Raw genomic sequence first — 24105 nt, forward strand, 5'->3', positions numbered from 1 at the left:
GTATTGCATAATGAGCCTTAAAGTGGAAACAGAATGGTGATTCTTTTTAACGTCGCATCGAGAGTGTTTCACTCATATCCACGGTCACTTATGTTATGTGCTGAGGTCGTACATTGTACACATGCAGCAGGCAATTACATCGCTTGGGTTCAACTTTACTATTAAAGAGTAATGATATACAACTCTAAATATAGGGTACCCAAGAAACAATAAACCAAATAGAATAAAGTTCTACTCTGTATTCATCCTACATTACTACCAAAGCTTATCCTAAATTCCGTATACTTCCCAAGATATGAAGAAATGAATTAAGGAAAATGCCGATATTTTTTTCCCCGGGCCCTGGCACTGTACCACTAAACAGAATGTTTATATGCATTGCAACAAGCAATTTCGGGATGAACTTTGGTAGTAATGTAGATTGATTATGCATGAATATATTAGAATACGGAGTAGGATTTTATGCCGTTTGGTTTATTGTTTCTTCCTCGGCGAACTTGGGTACTCTATATTTAGAGTTCTTTGATGGTAAAGTCGAACCCGAGCGATGCCTGTGATCGTACCTACCAACGCTTGGCGTGAGACGGATATAACACACCGTTTTTACATTTATTCTTCTTTGAAAATATAAGAAAGTTTATAAGATATATCATATATTTTATAAGCTATCCTATAAAACATACAAGATATCTTATGTTTTATAAGATATTTCATAATTTTTTTGAAATATTTTGAATATTTTATAAGATATCTCATTAATTAATTTTTATAAGAAATCTTATAGACTTTATAAAGTATCATATACATTTAGTTTTAAAATGTCTTATGAAACATATCAGATAGTTTGTATGTATTATAAGATATCTCATAATATTTATGAAATATCTTATAAAAATTCATTTATGAGATATCTTATAAAAATTATCTTATATGTTTTATAAGATCTCTTATGTGTTTTATTATAGACCAGCCTTGCAAAACTTCAAAATGATAGCAGTTTGTAGTGTACATTGTACTTGTAAGCTGACCTTGTCCTGGGATGGAAATAAAGACATAACATTATGTTTACCTATATACAAGTTTATTTTTTGCACTTATTGTATTTTATAACAACACCCCCCTCCCCATTGTGGCTGTTGTTGGTCTTGGCAACTAGGCAATGAGTAAAATTTTAAAGTTTTACATTAAAATTTTACCATGTAAATTACACCTGTGTATTGACAACCAAATGGTACAGACCAAAAACACATCATTGCCTAATGTTATATCATAAAATCAAGCAACAAATTTAGCAGATCTTCTCATTCCGGTTGACGGCAATGAGACGATTTGCAATCACCCCCAAACATCAATCATTAAAATGTAAATTTTCAATTAAACAAAAAACCATATGACTATGATTCCGGTGAGCGGCAATCAAAGTGTATCATATATATATATATATATGTGACCAAATTGTCACCAAATAATTCAATACATACAATATTGTCCAATCAAATCATTCAATGTCCAATCACAGGAACCAGACGCGCATTCTTCTTGTGTTCCGTAATCAAAAATGTACTTTATCTGGCCCCAAGTTGCCAAGACAGTCTTTTCAAACACACTCCATTGTATTTGTTTCTTTTCCCATAACCAGAACTATATCCAAGAATCGAGCTCACCTGAAAAATTGAAAACATTTTCCGCAGTACATATTCTTACAACTTTTTGGGATGGGTGGGAAGGGAAATCAAAATGTTGTCTCGACTGTTATCTCACCGTTCTCCCGAAATTGCCTCGTCATAAAAGGAAATGCTATTCTATTTGCCAACTTATTTCCGGTAGGATTCCGGAATAGTGTTTTCGAAAAAATCCTCAGAAATAAAATATATTTAAGTCTGGCTAAAATAAATGGATTTATAGTTAATTCTATAAATCTTATTATATCTTATAAGAATAAATTTATAAGATATCCTCTATTTCTATAAGATATTTCATAACCTTCATAAGATATCATGTTTAATATACAAGATATCTTATAAAGTTTATTAGATATTTTATATAGTTTATAAGATATCTTATATATGTTATAAAATATCATATAAACTGTAAACTATATGAGATATCTTATAAAAATTTATAATTTATTATAAAAAAAGAGAGTAGAAGATGTCTCATAAATTATATACCGGTAAGATATCTTTATAGAGGAATAGATATAAATATGGCGTGCCATATAGATATTTCATTCCATTTCATTTATTCGCTCAAACCGTTCACAATGGTACATGAGGTATATAACTTTGATTTTGTAATTATATAAACAATATTTCAAAGGGTATAAATATATAAATAATGCATGCATATTATGTTCATCAGCACAAAATAAAAAAAAAGAAGTGGTGCATAATGCATACTACGACATAGGGGCATCGGACTTAGGTCTCATTAAAGTTGAGCGCTTGGCTATGGATCAGTCGCTATTACAACACGTCCGTTTGGGTTGGAGCTCCGATCCAGGACCTGCCGGTAATTGGGCGAGTACTCTAATTCAACTACTGAATGGTCACCTTCTAACCACGTCACAAGATCTATACTCTCTGTACTATGTGTACCCAGTATTGCAGTTTCTAATTTGCACTCAATATTTGCGAGGAACATGTACTTCTTCACGAAAACCCGACAAACAACTAGGGGAGTTGTTTTTTTAAAAGATAGTTCAAATGTTTTAAGAATTGTTGTTTTATTGTCTAAAAAGGAAACCTCGTAAGTGGTTTTTTTTTCTTCTTAAAAAAATAAATAAGGATTTGGAAATTTCTAAAAAATGAGCGTGTGTCATCAGTAAGCGGATCTGTCGTTTTTCTTTGAAAGAGGACATTAGATTGCATAATTTTCTTATACCAAATGTGAATATGATGCCACGTATTCCTGAACGCATGAATGTCGTACTTTATCCACTTTGAACTTAACGACATTTATTTCATTTTTTTTTTCAAAAATGAAAAACTGTTTTCTAAGTAAAATGATACAATTTACCGTGTGGAATTTAATTTATTTAATGATTTCTTCAGTCCAAAACAGTGAGGAAAATTTGTATAGAGTTATATAAAGAGGGGTAATATATTTTCAACTTTAGAACATCATAGGGAATTTACTAGTTCCTTATTATTATTATATTTAAGGAATTTTATGTTTGTACTTAATGCAACCGTACTAATCAAAAATATATATAATCAACCCATGCATCCATTTATTTATTTTTATCAAGTGTCCTTAATTGCTAGTGTTGTTTCCTCTGACGAGTGTCCTCTTTGTATATTTGTAATTGTAGTATATTTAGCTAAGTACTCTGTACTTTTCCAGCAATAAATGTACGTTTATTGGAATACACATGTGTATTACAATTACAAACCGTTTTGCAAGTGAACAGTACGAGGACCGTTCAATAAGTCAGGCTAAGACAGTTCAACATTTTTCTTTTTTTTTCTGAAATCAGTTAAATTTACTGCTAACTTTGTCATTGATCCCAATGGAAAGAAATATATAACAAAATTTCGGACGTCTTCACACTCTTTGAACATTGAGAAGGGCAGGCATAAAAATATTTCAAGAAGTAATAGAATTTGTACATTTTGTAACCTAAACGAGTTAGAAGACGAATTTAATTTTATTTTTAAGATATCCTTTTCATAACGGTTTAAGAATTAAATATATCAACAACAACAATATTACAAGAAACCCAGTGTCTTAAAATTAGTAAAACTTCTTAGTGTACATGTAAATAATACAAAAAAAACTCAATAATTTAGGAAAGTTCCTACAACAGGCTACAAACTTTCGATCTTCATGTAATTTATGAATTCTGTACTTGCTACGACATATTATTCACGTGTATTGTTATATGTATCTTGAAATGCATTAATTTTATATCCTCAAAATTGTATTTGTATGTCTACTCACCCTCTACTATCTTATTTGTATATATTTGTAAACATTTTGTATTTATAACCGATGAGATGTATAGCTTAAGGAAATAAAGAATCGGAATCTGTCAACTCGTAGGTTCTTTAGGTTCTTGTGAAAATGGCTATCTGTTGCATTTGATAATGAACCCTAGTCTGCAATTTCTAATAACCAGCTAAACAGTGTATTTTCAGAGTTGACTGGAATCGTATTCTGTTGTGTGATGTTCGTGTGTATTGAAGACAATCCCCAACAAAAGTTAGTTATCAATGAAATTATGTCCATTGAACTGACGCTTTATATAGTCTTACTTTGTTAGTATTTTTTTCCGGTTACTAACTCAATAACTAATTTGAGGTGTACATACACCATCTTAACCTTATCAAGGTACACAGTAGTACATACATTTTGGTCTCTGTGAGACATCGTGTAGCCTGAATTATGTAAAGAACGTTGCAAGCTTGAAGTGATGAGTCGAGAGATTGTACAGTTCAGAGCAAGTTAGATCCCTTCAGAAGTATACTATGTCCCCATTAGTATATTATGTCCCCTATGGGGTATATTTTGTCTCCTATGGAATATATTATGTCCCCTATGGAGTATATTATGTCCCCTATAGTATATTATGTCCCCTATAGTATATTATGTCCCCTATTGTATATTATGTCCCCTATGTAGTATATTATGTCCCCTATTGTATATTATGTCCCTATGTAGTATATTATGTCCCCTATTGTATATTATGTCCCCTATAGAATATATTATGTCCCCTATAGTATATTATGTCCCCTATGGAGTATATTATGTCCCCTATAGTATATTGTGTCCCCTATGGAGTATATTATGTCCCCTATGGAGTATATTATGTCCCTTATAGTATATTGTGTCCCCTATGGAGTATATTATGTCCCTCTATGGAGTATATTATGTCCGTATGTAGTATATTATGTCCCCTATGGAGTATTTTGTGTCCCCTATGGAGTATATTATGTCCCCTATGGAATATATTATGTCTCCTATGGAATAAATTATGTCCCCTCTGGAGTATATTGTGTTCCCTATGGGGTATATTGTGCCCTTTCTGAGGCATGTTATTTCCAGTGTGCAGCATCTCTTGAGCATATTGTATCCCCTCTAAATCATGATGTATCCACTCTGCAGCAGGATATGTCCTTTTTGGAGTATATTATGTCCCCTCTTGGGCATACCATATCCCCTCTAGAGCATGATGTGTCATCTCTAAAATATGGTATGGTTCCTCTGGAACATGTTTTGACCTCTCTAGATCACGTTATGTTCACGTGGTCTGTGGAACATTTCTGAGACTCAGTAAAAGAAACCATGCAGGCAGATTGCATGCAACACTATACAATGTGGTCTTTTGGATGGAGAAATTTCAGAAACCAAAGGAATGGGAAAAGGAGTTTCGGTGACATACAGAATTTTATTTTGCATACATGTATATGTTTACCTTAGCTGAAATGATTCTATACAATTGCTCGATGTCTACATGTATGACGTAACTATCTAGACCTCCGTCACTTTATTGTGGTGTGTCAAATCGTGTAGTCTTCTAAATCTGTCTAACGTGTCCGTACTTTTCAAGTTGCCTCTTCACGCTGAGTAAAATCCGCAATACTACTCACCAGTTTGTTGAAAACAAGGTTCTCCTGCTCAGTGTTGCATAATGGACAATAGCTATATTTTCCTCAGACGACCCCGTGCGACATCACGCTGTCGAATTGTACACACTGCGATACAAACGCTCTGAATTTAGAATCAACATCATGGAATTTCGTATGTTACAGTGCTTTTTATATTCTGCTTACTGGCGTAATCTTCAACTTCTTTGTGTGTATGGAGAGGTTCACTGCATTGATATCGAATGATAACATTGACCGTTTATAAAAGGTAAAAGGAAAATAAGAATTCCCTCCTTTTCATGCAGTCGATTTAAAAAATATTCTTATTAGTTTTGAAGTTTTTCCAAATATTAATACGTTGGATATCTTATTGGTGTTTTTGTTTCTGTTTATTGCTTTTACACCCCATTCGAGAACACTGGTCGTGATGCGTGACGCTCAAGGTCGTGGCAGTGACACGGGGTCTTGACTTTTTGTTTGTACAGCTCTGTTAATCTTCTGACATCCCATCGACCAATGTCAAATTTTACACTCTGGCTGAGTGTATGGAAATTCGTTTTTATGTCATCATCTCAAGGTCAATGTCGGTCAATGTGTCATCATCTCAAGGTCAAAGTCGGTCAATGAAGTTACTTTGTGTAATATTGTGCACCTACATGTATAACTTGTATGGGGAAAATACCGTTTTCTTTATTTTTATTGCATCAAGGTTTGAATTTTTACAAACTATTCAGAAATTGTCTGTTTATAAGTTTATGATTCACCACCCACACCATGGATATCCAGCGTTCGCGGTTTCCATACTTGCATTCAGCAAAATTTTCTAAATTATGAAGTTTTAACGTGTATTAACCAAACTCGTTTTACTTAACAAAGGCAATTTCAACATTTTCTATAAGAAACAAGAATTTATAAAAGATGAATCTTTGTTTGATAGAAAGAAATGGCAAGGGTATAATGACCTGATTTTAAGGTGTAATTACCCAATAACCCGATCTATTAAAGACATTTTTCTTCAATTCTGAGTTACATTTTTCTTCTTGTAAAATATAACATAAAAATTGTAATTAAGTTATACATTAAGGTTTTGGCAAATACATGTATTTCCAAAATCAGGAGATTGTGTAAAGTTCAAAATTATCTTAGAACAATAATTTATAAAGATATATTTCATACAACTTTCATGTAATTATGTTATGCGCTTCATGAAAAGTATTCCGGGGTGCAATGTTGTAGTCCATATCCTCGTGTATTTTCAAAAATGAAATTGAACATATTTCTAAGTGGAGCAAAAAATCGTGACACATCTCCAAACTGTTCCACAGTTTCCGTTCCTATACAGTGGCAGTGTGACGTAAGTTCCGGGCATCATGGCGTCATGGAAAATGGCATATAATTTTATAAAGAATTTAAGATATTGGTGGACAGCAGTTTTAGTGCATATGCTTCTTATATCTCTGTCTGCCAGACCACTGATCACTGGCCATTATTCAAATTTTACACACTGGTCAAGTGCCTGGAAAGTCGGTAAATGATGTTAATTATTTGATTTGTGAAATCCAATATTCAAAATCGTTTATTCATAATTCATTACTCGTGTCGTTAAAATCGGTCCTTCCATGCTTGTTGGGATATATATATACCTCACGTTGATAATAACACACTGCTGAAAATAGATAAATATGAAACATACTGCACATTCAGATATTGCGATTTGGATTTGGCTGCAAGACTCGATTATTTGATGCACCTACTAGTGTGTACATCGCATGTCCTCAGGACCGCCTTCGTATACCCTAGAGGTCACAAACTGTAGGTGAAGTGCCACGAACTTTGACCTCAAGGCCGTAGCATTGTAATTTTTTTCTCAACACCTGCCACGACACAAGATCTTGGATTTTAAGATCTCATCCGAAAAAATTGCAATTCACTTTTAAATTCTGAGTTCAAGATCATTTATTCGCTCAAACCACATTATATATGGTACATAAGGTACATTAGATAAAAATACATTTGAGTACGAATAAGGTCAGAGTATGTACAAATATAAATATACATGTAGTGAAAAAATATTTACAAAATATGTTGAGGAGGACAGACTAACTCATAGATTTTTGGGATAAATATACAGAGTTTTTTTTTTTTTAAAGTGTTTTAAATTTACTTGTTGACATTTAAACAATAAAATGCTTTCTTTGCTGTTACATCGGGTGATGAAGGTAGCTAGCGTTGCAGAAAAAAATGCATAACCCGCGTTAAGCGGGTTTTGCAATGATTGCTACCTTCATCACCCAATGAAACATTTTATTGTTTATATTTTAATGTATTATTAAAAATATAAACTAGAATTAAGATCTAAAATATCATATGGTTGACCCATTTGTTACATTTTAAAAATGAAATAGTCAATGCACCCTTTGACCTTGATGACACTCCATATTTGGTAATGATTCTGCCGACAGGTGGTACTAGAAAACCGAATTGAACTAGTTTGTAACAAAAATGGATCTATTGCATGATGAAAGCAATGTCAATTTCAAAAGAAATATAAGAGAAAAGTTCATGAAATTTAATAATATTAGGCCTCGTGTAGTACCTACTATGTAGGTACTCTTTTTTAATATTTGACAAAGCACTGTATTCTAATATATGATGGAATTCGTCTGCAATTTTTGATTCGTTACACAAAACACAAAATCTTTCATGATATGGAATACTAATCCATCTGCCACTTGGCGAAGGAACAGCCACTACCTATTTTACCCATGGTCAAGGCAGGAGCGTGGCTCGAACTTACGACCAACCAGTCACGCAGCGAACGCTCTAACCACCGAGCCTCCACGACCGCTTACTCCATATTGGTTTGATAATTAAAAAGAATAATAATAAATAAAGAGGACACCCTTAGGGATTTTTAAGTTGTTTTGTTTTCTTTGCTTTGTTTTTATATTTTATGATTGGTCTAGTTGTCTTTTTTTTTTTCTTTTTTTTTTTGGCCGCTTCTGAATATTTACTAATATATCATCACCCAACCTAACACTAACAAACCAACTTAATCTAATTTACTAATTGTCGTAAACATTCCTTAATTTGATACACATTTTTAAATGCTGATCCTACAAGGCAAACATCACTTCTACGGACTTCAAGAAGATAATATAACTGCAAACATTTCCTTGCATTCATTTTACAAATTAATAATCAATAACCTTGGGGCTCAAGTGATCTTGCAGAAATCGTAATTGTCACTATAAATAGATATTCCTCCCCTGTGTTGATAGTACAAAACAATCTATTTAGCGTGGTCAGAGAACGATATAATTTACAACGAGACTGCTTCTTTTAAATAAATTATACATTAGTACTTCCCCAAAAGTATCATATTCTTTTCTTTATTACTATGTACTTTGAGCTCTGGGCTCATCAGCATGTCAAATGTAAATGGTGATAAACATATGTTGAAATGAAAAATAAATCTGGAGCTTCAGATGAACGACGTCGAGTATAAGCTTGACTATGTCAGATAATTGGAAGGTTGCCATTAGGTTTGAATTGTGAAATTACTCTTAATATTTGTTTGTGATATACTGGGCATTTGTTGATTTCACCCGAGTTTTCTGTATTTGAAAAAAAAAATTATTTCCTTTGCAGAAGTAGTCGAGATTAATTAGGGTATACAGGTATCGTCATACACTCTTTCAGGGATATGAAATTGGGGAAAGTGTTGAAAATGATGAATATCTTAAAATATGTTGTTTGTCTATTCAAATTTCTTTTCCTTAGATTGCTCTCTTTCAATGGAGTTAAATTGCATACTTTGTGTGGGTAACCTAGCAATAAACAGAAATCTGATCAAATTTAGAAAACATTTAATACCAAGGAAATATTGTTGTCAAATAGGAAGGATTTTTTTTTTTCAGTTTCAATACAATAAAAAAAACATTGTTGCATGAAATCAATTGACATATATTTGTTTTAAAGGCGAAACATGACAACTGCACCGGTAAAACACTGCATTATTGATGCACGCGTCTGTATATTGTTGCCGCCATTTACATTGATAGACGGAAATGGAGAATGTATCTCTTTTTTTTTTAAAGATAAGGACAATAAAAACAGAATTTATGATAACACACCATTCGTCTCAATATTTAATTCATAAGAAATATATGTTGATTGTATAATAATTTGTTTTGTTTATCTCTGCACTGATCTTGTTTTTCTCGTCAGATATTAGCAATGAACGTTCGACATTCCGGGACGTTTTAGTCTGATATTCCATAAAAAAAATTCTTATTTCGAAATTGCTTCTAATTGATATGCTTGGAATAAAGTGTTCTAAGATGACGAGATTAGAATTCATTTGCATACATGTACATGTACCTTTTTAACCGACCCTATTTACAATAGAACCAGATTTGTGAAACTTCTCTCAGTCCTCACGAGAAAACTTACTCAAGACTGACTATGTCACCAGACATGTTTGGTACATGTATTATCTGATCATCTTTATTTTTTGGTATAAAACAGCAGATACCAGTAACAATTTTTCAATAAAAATTAACTGTATAAGTTGAAAATGGTCGTATGTTTTGTTAATTACAGGTACCCCGAACCAAAATACAACAGTAAGGGTTCATGCAAATAATTATCACATGATTAAGCTAATAACTCAGTCAAACAATTCCATTACAGATAGCCAATAAACTATTTTACCGTATCGTGTACATGCAATTGCTATTCAGTTTCGCAATTCAAACGTTATCGTGATTCATTGCAATGGACACCTTTAGAAACGGTATTATGCATGTCGTGTGAGACTGGAAGATATGCCAGTTATAAGATGCGTGTGTAATTTAAAATAATTTATAAACGAGAGACAAGTCTTTAAGATAATAAAGTAAAAAATATCGAGTGCATAACACCTTATAAACTTCTTGACTCCACGACGTCCTTATAATCCCCAGTTGTCTCGAGGTCCCCTCTCTTCTGTCCGCCATGGTCTTCCCTTGTGTGTCCATAAGTTATTGAAGTTTCCTTTCGTTTGTGTATGATAAAGCGTGATTATACTTCATTGAGACATTGTTTAGTCAGGATTCACTGATGAACACTTATTGGAAATAAATAAAAATAATATTCATCATTTATATATAAGTTCACAAATGTTGCATTTTCATTACCTGTGTCATCATGAGGTAGACATGCCTAACACATTGAAAATGCTTCATCATAATTAATCTAGATCTGTGATTCTGCATTGCAGTAAATGCAATTAAGATAATAGTATTCATCGACCAAATAAACTGAGGTACACATGTAAGATTAATTTTTCATCGTGCACCGTCTCATGACCATAATGGGGATTTTTACAGCCTGTCGGATCGCGCCCTGCAGCTATTTTCAGTTTGAAAATTGGTCATATATGTTTTCGTCAGAGAGCTTTGATAAATAGGTCAATATGATATTGTAGATATTATGAGGAAGTTTTTTTTTAATAAGTGTCATATAGGAGGAAAATTCTTTTTTCTCAAACCTTTCGTGTATTGATCCGGATATCATAATTTTTTGCCTATTCCAAAATATGTTTGCTCTCAGGATGCTTACTCATATCATAATAAGATTTTATGATCTTAGACTTATGAAATTGCATGTTTTAAAATATACAATTTTAAAAGTGGACATCTCGTTCATCTGATGTTCCCGACGTCATGGGAATTGACGCAGGTTCGAGTTCTGCCATCAATTACTAAGCCTACAGACACGACAATTCCCAGCACGTTTTATCCATCAGAGAAACACTTTCTTAAACTTTGATATATAAATGGACATTTCACCTTTATAGGATTTTTCCATAACGTAAATGTAGAAAGTAAATATAGTTCTACTTAAATGATTTGTGGTGTACATTAAATAGTATCGGGTACATTATTACTATGATGGACGGTTATACATTATTGTGATGTTGCATATACATGTAAGTATTCCAATACTTATGTTTTTTAAAACCATTCCTGTATAGTATTTTACCTACCGTCGAGTAGTGGGAGTTATTGGTATCAAGAATAATATTCTAGTTCACTTCGTTGTTACGCACCTTGATTTCCATGACAACGGACCAAAATCTGTTTGGGAAATATTGGTTTTGAGCAATTTTGAATCTCCAGAGTGAGTTTTGCAATACCTCAAAAATACCTATGACTATTGATTCTTAATGCCCAAGACTTGATCTCGCAAACGATATCATTAAACTTGAGAAGATATCCAATTTCAGGTGTTACGATAGAAATAAATTGACAAAAAAATTTAAAAAGGACAAAAATCATTGAAAAAGCATCAATTTACTCATGCATATTAAATATTCCGTTGAAAGATATTTTATTACAACTAGATTCAAATATGAGATAATTGTCTAACTTGGTTGTAAAATTTTGATGTAATTGACATGTCAGCAGGAAATAATTTTTGGATTTCATAGAAAACTACATTTCCACTGTGATTTTTACTGCAACAGATAGCAACAATAACTTGATGTCAATGGCGATCGGAATAAAAGCTTTAACATTGTTATAATTTAAGGAGCCGTCATTCATTTTTTTTTTAGAAATTTTCACTTACATATATATGTTTCAATATTAAGTTCTTTTCCAAATCCAACTTTCTGTTTATTGATGACAAGATTTTTTTTTAGCCAATTTCTAAACCATTATTGCTCCATCATTTGAATCTAATCCATATAGTGCCCCCTGCCAATATTATTTTAAAAAATGAATTTGCACTACCTACCTAAGGATGCCTGCCTATAAACATGACTATTCATTCTTACAAGTGTAGAAGAGACCACAGAAAAAACCCGAAATACTCTCTAACGTGGACCTCGGAGTGAAAACAGAAATACGACCGACCTAGAAACACCTGGAGGCATACCATTGAGAAAGAAAGGGGATATCATGGATGGAATAATCGAAGAAAGCTTGAACTTGTTGCCAGCATCAGGGGTAAGGGACAAAAATTGCTATGCGGTCTCCGTGACACGGACAGGATAAGCATGTATAGATAACATTGCACGCTATTATAATATTTAGTCAAATCATTGATTTGACAAATTGTAACCTTGTGTTTTTTCAGAAGAGTTTTAGGGGATTTTCTGTTATAGCCTTTTGTAGACTTTGAAATTACTCCTTTTGTGACACCGCCATGGTGTTGAATGTCCATGTTGTGAAGAAGCTTGAATCTACACTATATAACGATACTTGTATATTATTTTCACTATTCGAAGCCCTGTGGTTCATTAGAAAATAGTAAATAGTTCCCTATGTAAAACTTTCTCGTGACCCCACTTTCATCCTGGGTGGCATGGATTGAACAGATTGAATCTTCACTATGTAAGGATGCTTGCATTATAATTTGAAAATATTGTCCCTTATGGTTCTTGAGAGGAAGACTTTAAAAACATTTCAGATTCCTATTGTAGTTCCGCCATGGGTAACGGTTTTGAACCAATTTATGTCCATTTGACAAGTAGTGGTATTGTGGTTCTGAAGAAGATCATTTTAAAGATTAGTTTACTATGTATTGCGGGTCATATTTTATACCCCTACCATCGTCCCACCTTGGTCCAGAAGTCACGGTTGAATAGACATGAAACTTCACTAGATTTAAATCTTCTTTACCCAAGGGTACTTTCTGTCAAGTTTGGTTGAAATTGGTGCAATGTTTCTTGAGAAGAAGTAGAAAAGGGGAAAAGTTAACGAAAAGAATATCGCAGACGACAATGACAGACAATGGACAAATTTTGATTAGAAAATTCAATAGAGCTTCGGCTTTTATGAGCTAAATTCTGGAAAATGAGGAAAGATTATGCGTAATAAAATGTTTGAAGCAAATTTTGCTATGGAAAATAGTGAGAGATAATTCAATGCTTAAATTCTATATTAGATTTATCTTCATGGAAACGTCATTATTGAAAGTATTTACTATTTTTTCGTAGTTTTTCTTTTTCTTTTTTATAATTAGTTATTCTATACATCTATATGGATAATCAAAGTCGCATTTGAGGTCAAAATACTAGTATTAAAAATAAATCTTATGTATTCCTCTCATAAGTTCTAGTTTTATAAATCCTATTTAGATCCACAATATAGATAGAGTGCATATAGCCAAGCTTTGGCATATATTCGCTACTTACAAGACGGATACAGATACAGACATTTTTATTTGTAAATTGATCAGTGTGACGTGAGATATCTCAAACAACACTCCATGGTATCCAGTTGACACTCTCTCCTGGGAATTCCAAAGTTTTGAGGGGGTGTTTATAAAAAGGTTGAACAATAACAATTAATCGGTAGTAAATGGCATTCATTAGTTCTAGAAATCTACGCAGATGTCCAAAATGCTAAAATAAAAGTTAGATCTTTTATTAAGGTACCGACGCTATTGTTACAAAGATGCTTGTATATGAATATTGGTTATTCTAACATCTGAGAATAAAAATGAAACAAATAAAGCTTTAAGAATTCTGTGAACTGCTCTACAAAATGAAAAATAATTGAAATTACATTGTAACATGTCCTTTTTAAAAATCTTTTAATTTGCTGTCATGGTAACACCCATATTCCCCATATAGTTTCTGTTCTGTTGGATTACCTAGACTCTGTGGGAAAGATGGCTTTTCGTTTGCTGCAAAATGTCATGCTTCAAAGTAGCTGAAAAAGATTCTCCCTTTTTAAAGACTTGTCGACCTGTTGCCATAACCACGGCGCATATAACAATCGTGGTGTGATAAACTCTTAATTGTTACTCACATTAGTTTGAAAGAAAAAAACCTGAAAATGTATGCTAAAACGTTTAGAATGGGTATTTAAAAAATAACGATCCAAATTTTGTGTCTATGAGCGCAATTATTTGTGTAAACTTTTTTTTCCAGTAAAATTGACCATACCATCCCAGCAGGCATAAATTTTGCAAAGTTGAAAATAAGTGGAATTATGGATGAAAATTTGAATAACCATATTTCAATGTTAAATAAACGTTGAAATATCAAACAATTTTCATCACAATGTCAGAATGTTGATTTTCAAAACCAACCTAAATTTTGGTGCTATTAAAAGTTGAAAATTTATTAAGAATCAAAGTTCATAAGCCTTCTGAGTTATGCATATTCTCTTTAGAGAACCTACAGGCTAAAGAAAATAGGTTACCGCCACACTATGATGCTGAAGTAAACTTTACTGAGTGATGCCATATTGAATTGATATTTTAGCACGAGCAAAATGCTTAATTGCTTTCATAATTGTTCTTATTAATTTCCATTAGACTGGTGGTAATGATTTTGTTTCCGTAATAATATTGCAAGGAAACTCGCAGGTAAACAATTCTCTTTTCTTTTTATTTATTTATTTTTTTTTTACATTTGTATCAGATTTAGTTGAATTAAAATCATCAAACCAATGCTTTAACCTAACTTTTACCTTTCAATTTGGTCATTCGCATGGGAAATCGCAACATTAAATGTGGTACGTAGTATATTTGTATAAAAGAAAAAAGAAAAAGATCAGCTATCATTATGTTTTTATTTTCTAAGTTTCCAATGACATCACTGAAAGAAATGGACCGAGAACAGATCCTTGAATAACGGCTGAAGCCATGCTTTCATTCCCAGATGAACAGCTCTCCCATGCATTTTCCCTACCCAACCTAGACGTTTACCTCTTACCGATACCCCACATTGTTTAGGTTATATTGTATATGAACCGTGTAGTCAGGCCACTATGTCATGCTTTACAAAATGCTTTCGCTGAATTGCAAATCCTATTGACTAAGTAAGAAAGAGGTGAGTCGCCTGGCTTGAACCAGATTGGTCCTTTGATTGAGAGAAGGATAGTGTCCTATGAATAATTATAGAAAAGTAATAAAATATTTTCCATAATTTTGCATAGAGTTCACCCAAGGAAATTGTGCAATAAGGTGAAGGGTCTTCTGGTTCGAAGAAAATTAGAAGACAGGACCGTTTCATAAGTCTTTATACATATTAAAAACAATGGACTTGTTTACAGTTATATATTTCTTGTACCCTATATACCATAGTATATTCATGGTTTGAGTAAATAAAAGGAACTGAACTAGATATTATAGTTATTTCAAGATTTGTGGGCAGACATAGTATTTACATTTTAGTTGATTAATGGTGTTTTGAGTATACACAATGGTATAGTTCAATGTTTTGCCAGCAATAAATCTATATGCTGTTTCAGTATGTTTTCTTTCACGATAAAAGCACTGGTCTTTTAACTTGAAATGAATACAGAAGTGTTCCGTATATTCATAATAAGAAATAAATCTAATTACAAAACATAAATCTAAGGAATATACATGTATGTTTATTTTGTTCGTAATATTGGAAGATAAAATATTAAAAGCAATGGGGTAATTTCTGCTCGGCCGATTATGCAAATTAGTCCCTGCTTCCAATGTTTTATATCTCCTTAATGCAATAATAATAATGATAAATAAATTCATATTTATTTATTTTTTAAAAAAAAAAGCCCAAGACACTTGTTCTTAAATATTGACAAGTTATGATAAACCGGATCAAAATACAATACTATTAGTGAAATGCAGGCTTGGGATAATACTAAACTTTGTAAAACACGAAATGTTGACATACATAGGAGTCCCCCTTTTTCTGTATACATTCTGAGCATAAACAAGTAAGCGGAATGTTTACCTTTTCGATGGTTCCTTACCGGTGTTCTAAATTAAAGAGCCTCATAAATCATCTATGGCAGAAACCAATATATACGTAACTGTATGACTGTTAAGACTCGCTATAGCTCGATGTCAACATGTATTTTCATTGTATCAAATAGCAGTACCGGACAGATACCATATTTTTTTCGTTTCACAGATGTATGGGGATATGTGCTTGTACATTACGCAGGCGTGTGTAATAATGTAAAATAATACTTTTATTCAAGTTTATTACGACACGTTTATGATGATGATATTATACAAAAATATTTTATAAATTTGTATGTGTTGCATAAGATTCAAAGTATAAACGCCATCCGCTACTGGTAGAAGTTTCGTCTTTGGTATTTTTTTCGTCTTTGCACACCAAAGACGAAGAATTTTATTGTAGGGTAACACCGGACATGTTGAACAGAGAATTACCGAATTTTCTGGTCGTAAATTGGCGATAAATCATGCCAAAGCGAAGCAATTTTACACCCATTGAAAATGTTAAAAGGAAGCATTTTCTCCCATGATGACATTTAACGTTAATGATCTTTTAATTCGTTGTAGGATTATTTATTGAAGTCAGATCCTAAATAATAATGTAATAGTGGCTGTGACTGTATATATGTTTCGTGTAAATCATATATATATATATATATATATATATATATATATATATATATTGCTTAGTAGAAAATATTTTTAAAAAACTAGTCGAGTATACTCTATTGGCTTTGTGATATTCTTTCAAAAGAAGGTAAAGAAAAGAATTTTTCATGGAAATCGCTGTATAAAGAAGTATGTAGGTATTAGATGGTAGTGTGTTTTCGTTATTATCTATCATACAAAATATCCCTTCTGAAATAGACAATTAATGTTGCAATTCCTGTCAGAAGACTAATCTCCCTGACTGTACGGTAACACAGCATGTAGAGACGCCCAGATTATACAGTATTCCATTGTACTTATGGAGAGCACTGTGTCTTCCCATGGCGTGTGTGGTATAATAGACTGTACGTGACAGATGCTGTGCTGGTCGACAGTGACAACATACTGATGTTTCCAGATCTACATGTACTCATATTCGGACTTTAGTGACACGTTCTTGACAATAATCTCACTTTATTTTCCTTATTGGAATGAGGTCCAGTAAATCATTAGGATCTTTTCCGACAGTGTAAATCATTCAAGTTTTTTTCTCTCTCTCTCTCGACAGTCTGTCAAACATCCTCAATCTGGCGAAGCTATCAGCTCTGCACCATTATCACGAAGTAACTTTTGAATTCAAAATACCGATTCATATTATACTTCAATGTTTTCTTTGTATTTTTTTTTCTAAATTGTATATTTACAGAATAAAGCTAAACACGGGGTTCTTGATTTGAAGCGGAACAAATTTGCGTGGCGTCGATGAGACTCCGTGAAAAATTAAAAGATAATCATACAAATGTATTCATATCTTGTCATTGGTTGACAAATATTATAGAATATATTCCGCTCTGTCTATTCTTTTTCCATCCAAACTAGAAATCCAGTTTGTAGTATTATGAAGCATACACAAAAGGGATCCTAACTGAAATTGCCGTCGACAAACATAGTTACCAGAACATAGACTTTTAGATGATTTCCATATACCCATTAAATTCCGATTGACGGAGATATCAAAGTTAGAGTTAATTCAACACTATAAATTTCTGCAAAATTATAGACCAACTTAGTGTTATGGAGACCTGGGATTCGTCAACTTTCACCTTTCTGTGGCTGTTTAATTTCGTAGAGATATATAATGTTCTCCAAAAATAGCTTTCAGGGCAAATGTGCTTCAGCATTTCTTTTGTCTTAAATTGCTTGAAAAGTTCCGCAAGGTAATATCTGAAGTTTTAGTTTTGTGAAATGTATTCTCATTTCATCTAGAAGTTATATTTTCAATCATTGGATTTCTAAATTCAAAATGAATATCCCGAAATTAGAATAACCATCTGAATAAAGATATTGCACGTCAAATTCTCATTTCACGTGTCACTTTTACCCCATGAAGTAGATCATGTATATTGTATTACCAGAAACAAGCATAAACACACACAAAAGTTACTTCAAGTATTAATAAGAATTAGCAGGGTTCTTTTGTTTCATTTTATACCAGACAGAGAAAAAAAATCGCACAATTGTTAAATGTTTGCCCTATATCAGCAAATTCTTCGTGATTCATAAAAGATCGTTTAAAAATAAAGAAAAGCAACACTCTCTTACTGTAAAGACCTATTTGAATGCATTAAATCTGTTCGAAAAATTTCTCTGCAAAATGATTCAATATACACATTTTAAAAAAATACGTTGATGTACATTTGGTGTTTAACTGCTCTCAATGAAACCAATCGGATTTCTTTTGACAGGTTTAATCATACCACTCAGAAAATACTGAGTACTATTATTTCTATGGGGTTTATCACTGTTACAAAAATCTAGTCCATTTCGCCCTTGACAAAGAATGTATTTCGAGATCTAGAAACTCTAATCCTTTATCAACGAAGTTTCAAATAAATATCAATTCATGGAGAGATAAAAAAAAAAAAAAAAAAAAAAAAAAGAAAGAAAGGGAAGAAAGCCTCTGGTAGATAGGCCTTCATCAAGACGGTCTGTTTTATGTATCATATTTATTCCTCAATAATTACCTCAATCAGGACACAGCAGGGATATGTTCACATTTCCTATCGCCATGCATCAATCACCATATTAATGAATTACCCTACTATAGTTAATGATTCGAACAATATATTATTAAATCCAAAAAGCTGTTTCAATCTAAAAAATATTATCACTTTGAAAAAAAATAATGCAAATTGATCACTTATATAAACACTTTAATTACATAACTTTCATGCACTAGTCCTTCAGAATATGTACATTGCATCATGTACATGTTCTTTATGTGTGGTATAGGTGTATGTATATGTGTGTGTATTTTATTATTTTTTAAATCTTGTTCTACTCTGGATCCCGACTTTGTGTATTGTTTATTGTAGATATTTGTAATTCTCTACACCTTTTTATATATAGCTTTATGGGAATCAAATCCTCAACCACTATTTGCAGGTACTGGTATGTGCTGTGTAAATAGCAGCAAATTTTAAAACTTTTTTCAAACTGTGTTCCATACAAATGTATGCATCTAATTATTGTTAACATAGTATTCACGTGTATAGCTGTATATGACTTTTCTTGTCGGTAAGCGAAATTAGTTTACAAGTGTTTGACTATTAAGCACGAATCCGCGTAAATGTGCCGGTATTTAAATTGGTGTATTAAAGTATTTGGCATTTTTTAAAAAGATGAGTCTACATTGTAGCATTGTCAGTAATTAACCTGTGTTGAATGAAATTAAATCTATCTATGAATCTTGATGTTTCATTTATATATTAATACTGTTCAGAAACACGTTTTCCTTTGAATTTATTAAGATTATTTTTCAGATTGTCAGCTGCTTTTAAAAATTCGTTGTTTTATACATAACCAAATAAAAATGACACGTTAACAAATATTCTGCTATGACTACCAGTGAATTTCATCCTGTGTAAACACAACAGACTTTGTTGATCACGTTCATTATTCGCAGAACCTAATATTTAATCAAAATTAACGATTTCAAAAACATTTAATGCATTTTCCACCAAAAAATAAAAATATATAATCTTGACCAAAGCCATATTCTAATTCATCACGACTGCATGTATTCATGGTGTGTCGATATTTTCGTGGCGGAATTGTAAGACCGCAAGCATTGGGAATAAATCTTCAAAAATGAAAGACTGAATATTCATTACCGGTATTTGAAAACCACTCTCTCATGAATAGATTAATTAGGATTTTCTGATTGAGACGGTCTTACATAATCAAGTATTTACGCAATATATTAGTCACCCACATTCATAATTTCTTGCAATGAATTTCATTCCACGTTTTTCATTTCTGAAGTAACCATAACTGACATTATTTCTTGTGCAATGAAAACTATTCCCTGCTTTCATTTCTGAAGAAATTAAAACTAATATAAAACGTAATCCGTCACATTTGACCGAGCTAAAAAAAAATTCTATCTGCAAAGGAAAATACATTTCCCTTGTATTTTAGGCGCCTTGTTGTGGATTATGAGTAGATGAAATAAAATCCTAATTCGAATTCATGCAGATTACATTAACAAAAACTATATCTGGCGACTGAAACAAACACGAACTTGTAAAATCGATATTCTATATATTTCATTTCCTTTCTGTAATATAGAAACCCATCTCATTGAATGAGTTTATTTGTCATATAAAACACAGTCATTCATAAATCAGTATAATTTAGTAAATTTGGTGCGTATATCAGTATTTTGAAACATTTAAGTTCCAGTCAGCAATTGTAACAAATTTACAAGCAACAACAATACATTCCGTCTTCATACTTTTATGCAATGGCTATTTCAAAATCTATATTCAACAAAATCAATTGGCATTTGAATTAACTTTTTAATCATTACTGCTGTTAATTGATGACATCGATAGCATGTACACAAACTCAGAAGAATTTTGATAAAAAGTAAGTTATGAATAATAGTTCATCATTTAGGATATTGTTTTAAGAACATTAGACTAAGAGAAATTTTCTAGAGTATTAATGCTCCCAAGGTATTTTAGTTTATCTCGAAAGGTCAACCCAGAAAACCCAAAAAGGGGGTTAAAGTGGTACGCGTTTAACCACATTTTATCATATTTAAACAAACCATTATCAACCCATTGGCGCAAAGATACATACAAATGTACAACACCAATCATATCTAAATTTAACTCGAAATGAACGTATTGAGGTTCAAATAATTAAATGATAATAAATAAATAATGCTTGGGGAGGGGAGAATGAGCATTACTGTTCCACAAGTTTTGGCATTACCGTATCACATGTCCATGCGTAGTAGTAAATATCATTTACATTTTTCTCTTATTATGGGGTTTTGACTCTTTCTCTGATGATAGTAACTGTTCACAAATTAATAAAACGAATCTGGAATACATAATTAACATAACTGATACTAATGTACTTATACAAATCACCTATATGATTAACTGTAATCATGTGACAACTGTTTTAGATTTATTATCATCGGGAGAGGAACCTGTAAGTTGTCAGAACTTGTTTCTAGCCCTTTTGTATATTTGTTTACTAGTATACAATATGTTCAAATCAAAAACATAAGTAGTTTCATACCGGGTTTCTTTGGTAATGTAATATTTTGTAACTCTCTCTCTCTCTCTCTCTCTCATGTATACGTATTAATAAAGTTTCACCATGTCATCATTCGTACAAGAATATACGTGGATGTAGTTTCAATCAAGTACCATTGCTTTACGATATCCGTATGTATTTTACTCAAAACAACTTTTACTTCAAATGTCATATGTTTATTCTTTCACGAAGAAAATAAAATATATTCTTTCCGTTATACATATACACCCATACAAACACAAGGAAATTTCTCATTTTTTGGTTGTTGTTTTTTTGTTTGTTTTTTTTTTTGTTTTTGGTCATTTAGAACATTAAGTTCTTAACATTATATTTTTTGTCATTAAGAACATTTAAGTTCTTAACATTATATTTTTTGTCATTGAGAACATTCAAGTCAAAGCATTACAATGATTGGTGATTTGTTTATAAAAGTAATAAATACAACAACATACCGATCTAAAACTTTTCAATTTCAATCTTGAATATTCGTACAAAAACTCCTTCTTCGCTTCTCATCGAAACAAGAACCTTGTCTAGACGAGAAATTAGTTAATGCATCTCCTATTTAATCCACATATTTCTATTTGTTGCCATGTCCATCTGCTTGGCTCTCGCACAGAAAGACGCGTGTCTATCAGACCAATTTATCGATTGGCATGTTAACATGATCTTGAAATAGAAACAGTATTGATTAAGTGACCACTGTTTTTCAAAGGGCTAATCGTCCACTTATGTCCGACCCACAGTCGCGAACACAACAAAAATAAAATTCTTAAAAAGACTTTCCAGCAAAATTAACGATATTGTGCAAAACACACACATACAACTCAAAAGAAAATATATGCGTGTTGAAATTGTTTTGTAGTCATGGTATAATTAGATTTTCTAATTGGTTCATGTATAAAATATTACAATTTTAAAGTATCAAAAAATCAGAATGCAGTTGGACTTCGACGCGATTATTTCAAGTTATTTTTGTCAGATTTGAAAAGTTTCTGTTGTTAAAGATTGAACTGGGATCCTCCGATAATACTTTTCGTCAGTTCCATTCCTAGTATCTGTATTCCTAATCCATTATACAAAATTTATCTGTAAAAGTTTTTCAACATCCATTATATATGATAATTCTGAAATGCATTCTTCTTTTACATAAACATAAATTATATATTTTTCGATGATGGTAAATCAAATAAAAATAAAAACAATCATTTATATTTCGTAAAATATTTTTATTTTCAGCGTATATTTCAAAACAAATATATTTTATTTGTCTGTCAAAACGAGCATATTATTTAGGTGCAAATCGAACAAATACAATGCACATAGTGTTCCATAATAGTTCCTAATATTACTTCTCTAAATACACCAAAACAATTACCTGTTCAGTTGGAGAGACAATACACTACCCCTTTTCTATTGATTTTTCGTCATTCAAATTATCTTGTACAGAACACATGTGCATTTTGTGCCTCAGTATTAATAAAAATATATATATATATATACTTACAGTGAAACGATCAGTAAGGCGATATGATCGCTACATAAACAGACATATTGTTAATTTCAAATTGCACACACAGTAACGCTCACACGATAAAATTATCCCTGACCGATGATTTCACCCGCATTACAAGTGGTGAGGCCTGCTAGCGCCCAGTTTTCAGATCGCGTTTTAGTACAAAAACTCTCAACTTTCAATTACAAACGACAGTGCCGGCAACTTAATACTCTCCATTGATTTAAAGAGATCAGATCCGCTGCGGCGTTGTCCATCATGAATAACCCATACAACACTCCACGTGATTGTAATATAAATAAACAGTTTCTAGATCCCCAAAGTATATAGATTATAAGTAAAATGAGGTCAACATTGAATGATGGTGTTTGCGATAGTTATGCCTTGCAGAAATCCGAATGCGCTACCTCCATTAAAACACAAAAATCCTAAACATAAATTCGGACTAAATGAATCGTTAAAAATACGACCACATGCGTCCCAATTTGATTTGCAGAGTACGTGCGTTCCAGCGAAAGCAGTTTTCCTCCAACACTGGTATTTGTTTACCGGGGAACACAGAAACACGTATGTAAAATGAAAACAGATAGATGTGTCCACGGGGGATTTACCGTCAGCCAATCAAATTGCTGCTAACATTCTTGGCGAGAGACAACCCCGTACCAACAATAATTCAATGTGCCTTGCTTAGTAAACCGCGTCGAATGTGTATGATAAAATCGTTATCGCTCTGTACAGGCGCAGTTTATGCAGACGGTGGAAAACACTTGGTGGATTTTACATTTTAGGATTCTTAGAAAGAAGGTAAGAAGTGATTTTTTCACCATTACACAATAAATATACATATGACATCTCCTAGTCCGTAGGTGAGTCACGTAATTATTTGTTACGAGGAATGTAAACAACAATATTGGGGGGAATTTTGCGATGTTCTTGCCCAAAAAATGTGGACAAGATTTATAAATATAAAAGGAGGAAAAAGAACTTAAAATTGTGTAGTCG

The 24105-nt window shown here is 32.3% G+C and overlaps 1 protein-coding gene and 1 long non-coding RNA gene across 9 annotated transcripts in view; one reads left to right on the plus strand and one right to left on the minus strand.

Moving 5' to 3' along the window:
* LOC125670994 (uncharacterized) overlaps window positions 1–24105 on the minus strand; it is a 47624-nt gene that overhangs the window by 11656 nt on the left and 11863 nt on the right. Inside the window, exon 2 of one of the 2 annotated variants that reach the window (XR_008802510.1) lies at window positions 1482–10698. This is a non-coding gene — a long non-coding RNA (uncharacterized LOC125670994). Of the gene's footprint in view, window positions 1–1481; window positions 10699–24105 lie in introns of those variants that run through there. The other variant, XR_007368460.2, reaches the window with a different exon arrangement.
* Window positions 10695–24105, plus strand: part of LOC125667992 (uncharacterized) — a 53276-nt gene continuing 39865 nt past the window's right edge. For all 7 annotated transcript variants that reach the window (XM_048901716.2, XM_048901719.2, XM_048901718.2 and 4 more), the window contains exon 1: window positions 10695–23907. The gene's annotated coding sequence lies outside the window, so the exon portion shown is untranslated. The remainder of the gene's footprint in view (window positions 23908–24105) is intronic.

The sequence above is a fragment of the Ostrea edulis genome, chromosome 4 (genome assembly GCF_947568905.1).
Source record: "Ostrea edulis chromosome 4, xbOstEdul1.1, whole genome shotgun sequence".
Taxonomy (NCBI): domain Eukaryota; kingdom Metazoa; phylum Mollusca; class Bivalvia; order Ostreida; family Ostreidae; genus Ostrea; species Ostrea edulis.